This window comes from Cryptomeria japonica, chromosome 7, assembly GCF_030272615.1.
Source record: "Cryptomeria japonica chromosome 7, Sugi_1.0, whole genome shotgun sequence".
Classification (NCBI taxonomy): Eukaryota; Viridiplantae; Streptophyta; class Pinopsida; order Cupressales; family Cupressaceae; genus Cryptomeria; species Cryptomeria japonica.
The window spans coordinates 293,424,520-293,434,289 of NC_081411.1; positions in this window are offsets into that span (position 1 = coordinate 293,424,520).

Genomic DNA, 9,770 nt, shown 5'->3' on the forward strand with positions numbered 1-9,770 from the left:
CAAGTTAACTATCTACAGTAATAGATAACTGACCAGTTAAGGTCTACAAAGTGCTCTGCTAGTAGTGAATCTTGTTAGAGATCCCAAAGCTTGATTATAATCTTATACCCTGTTAGGAGAAGTTTTCGTTAGGAGTAACCTCACTGGAGGATTTAAGAATCCAAACTAATGGATCAAGTTGTTAGAGGATTTGTACATTGAAGCTTGTTAGAGCTTATCCGGTTGAGGGATTTGATTTTGTTGTAATGATTAGAAAACAACAAGAATGGTTTGATCTGTTCTGAGTAGCACAATACTTGCTTGATCAGATCCTTCTAAGTACATTCAACACTGCTCTTCAACACACTCTCCATCTTAACACTTATCATTGTTCATCAAAAGACTTTCACTCTTGATGCATACCATCAATAACATAATATCTCTCTCAAATAATTCACTAAGATGTCTTTAAATAGACATTCAAATCTTATGTCGGTCCAGGGAAATCAAAACACAATTTCCTAGGTGCAGTGTATCTAGACATGTTATCATAACTCATCACAATAATTACTACCAAGTAGTCAATGCTGGTAACTCACCACAAAAATAACCAAATACCAGTTGGAACAATCAATACCAGTTTGAATAAAGCATATGAACCATTGTCCATGAATCTTCGCTTGATCTGCATCTAGATCTTCATCTTGATGCTGACTTAGTATAACCATAGGTTGTCTCTTATGCACATACCGGTTGATACAAAGTACCGGTTAAAGATAAACCTCTAACATACTAGTTAACAATGTAAACAATCAAAGTTATACCGGTAGTCAATATAATCATATGTGTGTGTGAGAGTGTTTCATCATTGACAACAAGTGATGAATTCATTACAATCATCATCAAGCCAACAATCTCCATTGATGGGAACACTTAGAAAATTTTACAGTAATACCGCTAAGTGTGCATACACAACAAATTTACACATATACTCATACTCCCTCTTAATGAATGCATAAATACAAAAATTTCAAAAATACACATACATATTTCTACTCCCCCTTTGACAACAATGCCAAATTGAAAAGGTAATATATATATGTATAAAATTTGTATCAAAGTGTTCAACATATATAACAATAACTTTGAAAAAAAAAGGTTCATTCAATATCTAATGTCATAAAAATAGCATTGAAGCTCTTCTTCATCTGTGACAAAGCATTTTCCCATGTTTCCAATATGCTTGCAGTATACTCAAATGTAGACGTTAGCTGAGAATGGAATTCTTCCATTGAGTCCAGTGTGTAGGTTTCAGGGGTTGCAAGAATAGCTTCTGCATTTGAGTAGGCTCTCTAAAGAATGTCTACCTGTGATGTGAGCAGACTCTTGAGTTCTTTAAGAGATCAGAGTCTCTTAGCCTTCTCATTATCATAGCTTTCCAGTCTATTATTCAAATCATCTATAGACTTGTTAAAGGCAGGTATGGATTCCTGAAGTGGGACATATGCCTTGCATATCCTTTCCATTTCTTGCTCTGTTTCAACTTGAATTTTTGAAATATCAGAATAAAAGAATGTAACATTGGAGGTAGAGGCAAGATACTTTCCTCCTGTTTCAATAGCTTTTCACAATAGACTTTTATTGTGAGATAGAGTCATTTTGCCACTTTCAATATTCTTTGCTAGTTTGTCTCCATATCTCTTCTTGTGGCTCTTTTTAGCATACAATTGAGCAGCATCTTCTAGTGACTTGATTTGATCAGATGCATCTACAACTAACTGACCAAGTTTGCTAATGGGTGTAGAAAGATGTGCTATAGATGTTTCTGGTAGTAGACTAGACAAAATTTCTACTGCATTCTAAATTGTCTCTGCTTCAACCCTTTTCTCTTTTAGTCTCTTCTTATGCGCTCTATATTACATAACATTAGCAATCTTCATCATTTCTGATGTGCTCAAAGTGTTCATATCAATAGGTCCTGAAATAATTAAATCATCATCATCATCTTCAAGTTGTTTCTGATTTGTTGGTTCAGGGGATACAACCTTAATGATAGCTTTCTCTGTATTCTACTCTATTGTCTTTTCAAGTGACTATGTGACAACATTTTCAGTAGTCTCCTTCTGAATTTATTGAATGACTAGTGGAGATTGGGGTTTCTCCAGTTGTTCTGCTGTAGATGGATTGTCCACTTTTAGTTGAGTAGCCAGTTGCTCACCTAGTGTAACCTATACATTAGTAATTGTTGGGGACTCCATATCTGGTGCAATGATGTCTCTAGATAGGTGCACTATGTTTTGAACATTATCATCAACAAGAATAATGGAATCATCCTTCTTCTTGAGTGGATAGACCTCATCAGGTTGAATAATCTCCTCTTCATCCATTTCCGATAAAGTAACATCATCAGTAGCATTATCCTCATTCATAGAGGATTGGATGAGCTCTTCCATCCATTTGATTTCACAGGCTATATGATGAGTCTCAGTCTCAATGATTGCTCTCTTTCCACTGAGTAACTTCAGTCTCCTTGCTTTGAATGTAAACTAAGATTTGTATCAAGCAACTAAAGCACTAATATCATCCTTAGGAAAATATTGTACAAATACCTCATCAATGATTTCTTTTTCTATTCTAATAGCTTCCTCCCATTTATTCAAAAGAATAGTATTCAAAGAAACGGAGATATCCTTTTCTAATTCATGTGGATATCTACTGTAATGACACAGATGAGTGATTACCTGTTGAATCACTTCCTCTTTCTCATTTTCAGTGAAGGAATCAGAATGCTCCTTTACATTGTCAAACCTATTCCTCCTTAGTGTCTCATTGTCCTTTCAAAATGGGTTTCGGGCTTGAAAGATGCTATATCAAGAGGCTCAGTTGCCTTTGGCACTTCCTTACCCTTCTTGGATACTTTGTCGGTTGTCTTTGCCTTCTTTGGTTCTTCATCAGAATCCGTGCCCTTAGATTCTGGTTGCAAAATTAATTTCCTGCCTCTCTTCATTGTTTCCTTCTTAGTATATACTTTGGGTTCTGGTTCCTTTTTGCTTAGGACACTCCTGGTAACCCTAGTACTCTTTGTTGCTGGAGATGCTTCTTCAGACTTTTTATTCTTTCCTTTTGTAATTTTACCACTTGATAAACTTTTAATAGGTACAAGACCGGTTTGTTTAGGTGTAGTACTGGTTTGTTCAAGTGCCTCTTGGACTGCCACAATGTCCAATTTTACTTGCTTCTTGTCTATAGGTGATCCTAATAGGGTATTATCATAACCAACTAGTAGATCATGGTTAACCTCATAACTCATGTCTTCCATTTCCTCTTCTCTTGGCTCAATTGCTTGCATTAAGCAAAAGTTAGTGGTAACGGTGAAGATTATGTCCTTCTCAAAGTGTTTTACCACATCTTCCGGTAACCTCATTCTCATACTCATCTTCTTTTGGAATTCATTGGAATACTTATTCCTGGCAGCATGGAAAGTATTCTTTATAGCCTTGATGTTGTTCTTGATTTGAGCCTAGACCAGTGAGTCCTTTGACCACTCAATGTCTCCAATCCCTGGTAGAAAGTTTTGAAAGTAAAAGAACAAACTGACTAATAGTTGACCATACTTGAATTTCAGACTCCTATCCTTCTTGATAGATTGAAAATTCAGAAATAGTTGTCTTTTGATAGCTTCACATAGATCATAGTCTGCATTATCAACAATCATTCTATGAGCTGTGTGAACTACTCCAGATGGAATACTGTTAATTCTACTGGAGTAAAATAATCGGTAGCCTATCACCATTACTACTAATTTTATAGTATGGTCCTTAATGTTGTTGACAAAAAAAGCATGCCCATCAGATGCAGAACCGGTTAATTTGAAGACAGTATCCTTTAGAATTTTCCTTAGCTTAGGTACTTCACCGATTGAGAAATATCCAGTCACAGCTTGAATGGCTTCCTTTGTAATTGTGTGAGTCCTTTCTAAGTACATATTTTCTCCATGAACTCTACTCAAAATTATTCTGATGTGTGGTTCTTCAAAATCTTCAAGAAAATAGGAGGGATTACAAAAACCCTAGCATATTGTGTTTTGATTTTGCCATTCTTATCACAAAGTTATTTCAAACTATGTATAGATGTATAGAGACCCCAAGTCTTCTAACTTGTAGTCAATATAACTGGACAAATCACCTTTGACCAAAACTTCACTCGGAACTTGCAACAATGCATTATATGACACAATCTGATCTACCTTTAGAGATTCCATAGGCTCAAAAGTGATCATCAACCTCTCTACAGACTTTGAAGTAGATACCATTCTAGATAAACAAGATTTGAAGTAGTATGTTGAAAGAAATACCTTGTTTCGCATACGTTTCCCTATTTACTAGTTGAAATGTCCAAGTGCACACCAGTTCAACTTTCTACAACCTTAAATTCAACTTAATTTCTCAAATCATGAAACAATTCGACACTTAACAACAAGACAACCTTACTCAGCTATGCAATTGCTTCAAATTTCTTTCTCGAATGAGTTAGGGTAAAAATGACAAAGTAAAACTCACTTTTATCCTTTTTACCTACTGCAATAAATTCTCACCCGTTAGGGTTACAAACCCTAATTTCATTGCTCAAGTGGAAAACCGGTTGATAATGTGTTAACAAAAAGTTACCAAAATTTCATGATTCAAAATTCTTTCCTGCTCATTTTTCACAAGCGGTCCAGAGATGTTTTACCGTTAAGCTCTCCTTAGCCATATTAAAAAGGCTTAATTCACTGCTGTAGGGTTCTCTTCACTGGGTGAAGGAACAATTTCTTCTCCAGGTGAGTCATCACTTTTCTTCTTCCAAATCTGATTCATTTCCTCTCTGGTTTCTTCAATATCAACTTTCTTCTTTCGTTTCTGATCCTTGGAAGAGTTGACCGGTTTGCTATTTCTGGATTGATAGAATTTTGCTAAGTGCCCCAGTTTGTTACAGTGATAACATGCCATACCAGATGATCTTTAAGGTCCTACAATTCCTCTTCCTGTTCTTCTTCTGCAGTTCATAGCCACGTGACCAAAGTTATTATAGAAGGTGCAAATAAAATTTGTTCCCTTTTCCATCTCAAATGGACTAAACCAGTTGCCATAGGATCTTTGCCAGTTCAGGTTTACCCGATTATCAAAGTTCCTTATCCGGTCACCATTTGGTCTAGGATGCATGTGTGGCACAGGATTGTTTGCTCCATATCTTCACTCAATAGATCTATTTCCATACATTCCACATGTGAAGCAATGACCTTCAAACTTTTTGGACACATACCTAACATAGTATTGTAATTTGCATTTCTATTAGGTTTGTCCCTACAAACATTTGCAGCATGACCAGGTTTATGGCAAACAAAGCAGATAGGTTTAAAGACCTTCTTATCAGTAGGATTATTGATCTTAGGAGTAGATTTGTTCTTAGGATTGTTTCTCTTTGTATCGGAGGATTCAGCTTTTTCAGTTGTGTGAAAACCAAGTCCAGAGATATCACCCTTCATTCACTATGATTGAATTTGTTCTTCTAGCATGGTAGAAATTTTGATGAACTTCTCCAATTTCTCATTGGCTTCAGTAAGCTATTTGATGAGATCTTCATTATGCTTAGACAGGTTCTCTTTCAGAGATGATGCAAGATCAAGATCTAGTTGTAGGTTTTCCTTCCCTTCTCTTTCAAAAATCAAATTCTCATGCATATTGTCTTTTTCCCATTTGATCTTTGTAATCTCTTGATCTCTTTCCTTGATAAGATCTTCAGTAGCTCTTCTGGCTTCCAGTTCCTGACTCATGCAGATAGTGAGACCTTCTAGCTCTCTCCTTAAATTCAGTTTCTCACTGTTCAAATTTTTAACTTCCTTTGCTAAAGCATTAATATTGGCTTCATCTAAAGAACTATTATCAGATATGTCTGATAGTTGTTCAGTTAGCTCTCTCCTCTTCACTTGAGAAGCTTTTAGTTTGATCCTAAGGGATTCAAGTTCATTTATTCTAGCTTCTAGCTCTCTAGCCACCTCGAAGTAGCTCCTGTCCCCATGGTGGTTTCAAGGATCCCTTCTACGTGGTTAGGCTTCAAAGAAGTTAGGCTTTGATACCAATTGAAGGACTTGAAAAGCACTGAGAGGGGGGCGAATCACTGACACCAAGTAAAACACTACTTCAACTACTAACTAATAGATGAGCTTAACAAAGATTTTAAACACAATGCATGCAATCCAAAAAGATATAACAACATCCACAAAAAGTAAAACATCCACCATAACACAAGTGTTTATACATGGAAAACCCAAATTCATAAAAACCATGGTGAGATGGAACTCACAAGTTAACTATCTGTAGTAATAGATAACTGACTAGTTAAGGTCTACAAAATGCTCTTCTAGGAGTGAATCTTGTTAGAGATCCCAAAGCTTGATTAGAAGCTTATACCCTGTTAAGAGTAGTACCCTATTAGGAGTAACCTCGTTGGAGGATTTAAGAATCCAAACTAATGGATCACCTTGTTAGAGGATTTGTACATTGAAGCTTGTTAGAGGTTACCCGGTTAAGGGATTTGATTCTGTTGTAATGATTAGAAAACAACAAGAATGGTTTGATCTGTTCTAAGTAGCACAATACTTGCTTGATCAGATCCTTCTAAGTACATTCAACACTTATCATTGTTCATCAAAAGACTTTCACTCTTGATGCATACCATCAATAACATAATATCTCTCTCAAATAATTCACTAAGATGTCTTTAAATAGACATTCAAATCTTATGTCGGTCCAAGGAAATCAAAACACAATTTCCTAGGTGCAGTGTATCCAGACATTTGATCATAACTCATCACAAGAATTACCTCCAAGTAGTCGGTGCTAGTAACTCATCACAAAAATAACCAAATACCGGTTGAAACAATCAATACCGGTTTGAATAAAGCATATGAACTGTTGTCCATGAATCTTCACTTGATCTTCATCTGGATCTTCATCTTGATGCCGACTTAGTATAACCATAGGTTGTCTCTTATGTACATACTGGTTGACACAAAGTACTGGTTAAAGATAAACCTCTAACATACTGGTTAACAATGTAAACAATTGAAGTTACATCGGTAGTCAATATAATCATATGTGTGTGTGTGAGAGTGTTTCATGAATGATAACAAGTGATGAATTCATTACAATCATCATCAAGCCAACACTACAAACATTTACAAATACACCAAATACGGCAACCTATGACTGTATTTTGTATGCAGAATGACTTGTTCTTTTCTAATTTGGCCTTGTCACTGTTATGACTTTCAAATTCTCATCATAGTCTTCTTGTTTGAGATATTGGTTGTGATTTGTTCTAGACCTTGTGCACTTCAACCACTGTGAAAATAACTGGAAGTGTGCCTCCAGGATGAATGACTGCTATCTTCCTTCAATGTACTGTGTGATTATTGTTCATAAAATTAAAGATGCTCTCCCACTATTTTGACCTATGGCTGTGAAAGGGCTCTTTGCTTTTGATCTTTAAGTATAAACCTACCTTGATGATTACCAGATTTGTGATGAGGTCTTTTTCTGTCCTTGCTCATGGCTATTATAATATCCCTTTTTACTACTCAGTATTTCTGTATTCTTGGGACTGCAACCAAAAAATGGAGATACGTTGTTGTCTTAGTCTTTGATAGTCCCTTACATAGCTCTATAACCCTTCATAACAGTGAACTGTGGCTACTCACATCTACTATCATGGTGCTCTAATAAACTTTGAATTGTTTTATCTTACTACACTACATTCTTCTCTTGAATATGATTTCTTTGAATCCCTTCTGGATACTTCTTACTTTGTAGGAGTATCACCCTTGCCTGTCTATTTCAGATCTGAGTGGAATCATTGTGGCATCCTTTTTTCTGTCCAACGTGATTTTAACACTGATACAAACCCTGATTCTATATCCATAATTATTCATTGGACCATATGAATGATTACTATTTCAACAAATCATGCTCATTTAAAATAGAGCAATGAAGAAGATAACAAAAGAAACCCTCCAAATCATCTACATTAACTCCTATGTGAAAGATGGAAACCTTTTCTTGAATAGAGAAAGATAATCTTGAGCACATAAAGATAATGTAAATACTTTAGTTTTATCATAATGGATATCTTTCTTGAAACATAAAACCCTACCTCATTATGATTTTTTCAATGCAACCTCACTCATTAGATCTAAAACTTGGACTTTGAAACTGATTTTCTATTTCATCTCTCATGAAGAAACCCTTGAGCAACTTGTAACAACATGTTAGTTTGGCTGAAACTGACAGATGCATTGAATGGATTCTTTCTCCATAGATGAAGCCGAGATGTATGCATGAATTCACTCCTTTCAATCTCTGTCGGTGATAGGATAAACTTGGCAATCATGCATGATTTTGCAAGAAAAAAGAAGACTCCTAAGAATAGGGTTTCTTCTTCTTTATTTCATGTAAAGCTTAAACTCTCTCATGTTGACTTTAGTTTAAGTGCACATATGTGGAAGAAGCTTCATGGCAAGAATCTCTATGTGGAAAACAACTTTATTACTCTTGGCTTTCCATGCAATGCATGTAAAAATTTAACTCATTTATGTCTCCCTCCAACATCAAAATAAAACTTTGACATGACACAATGGTACATGGCTTTTGGAAGTATTAAAACCTTTTTCCTCCTTTAATTACCTTCGTAAAAACATCTTTACAAAATAAAGGCTTTTGAATAAAAGAAGTGAAGAAAACCTCATTAAAAAAACATAGGACCCATTAAAATTTACTCTTTGAGAACACTAAAACAAAATGTGCAACTTAAAAATAAGGTCATTTTTAAACAACATTAAAGTTACTATTTAAGGATCAGGCTGTTGTTCCTCTCTAACTTGCTTCATATTCACTGCACTAGGTTTTCTTTAGGGTGCAAAGCTCAACACTTGGCTGCAAAATGACTGCCTTAGGACTCATGAAGGCCCGAGACTACATTTTGTTATGAGGCTGCAATAATGTCTTCTTTGTAGGATCTCTATGAAGTCCAAATACCATTATACCCTTTTGAGTATCTTATTCATTATTGCTCCTTACCTTGTAGTTTCCTAATTTTCATTTCAGGGCTGATCACTGCCATCATTTAGTGATAATGACTTTTTCTTGCAATCCACAGTCTTCATGACATAAAATTGCCATTATTTTCTTTGGATAACAACCCTATAAATTTGCTCTATCCTTATGAGTGTGACGTGTTACTATATTTTGATAAGGAACAAACCTCCTTTAGCAACAAGGGTTGCTCATATCTTTAATGGATTGTGCTCTTGAAAGGATTGTCACAACAGAGATATCACTATCTTATAGGCCTATGTATAGGCTTTGTTCCTCGTAGAAGACTTTGTAGGATACTACAGCATCATTGCATCATTAATTGTCAAATCTAGTGTCTTATTAACATCCTTTCTACTACCTTGTAGCTTTTGAATTTTCTCAATAGAACTATGTAAGTTTTGGACTGTAAATGTTTCTCTTGATTTTTTCACTACGATAGCTTAGTGTTTGGATGAGACCATTGCTATATCACTTCAAAATATTCTTTAGATTGGAGCTCATACTACTGCAAAACCCTAGGGTTTTGGCCATTGTGAATGATTTTACCCTTTTGAATTGTATCTTTCCTTTTCTATTTTATCAACAAGAACTGATATGTTGTTGTACTAAAGGTCTTCAAGCTATTAATAGGTGGCTTTATGACTTTTATTTGTATCTGTC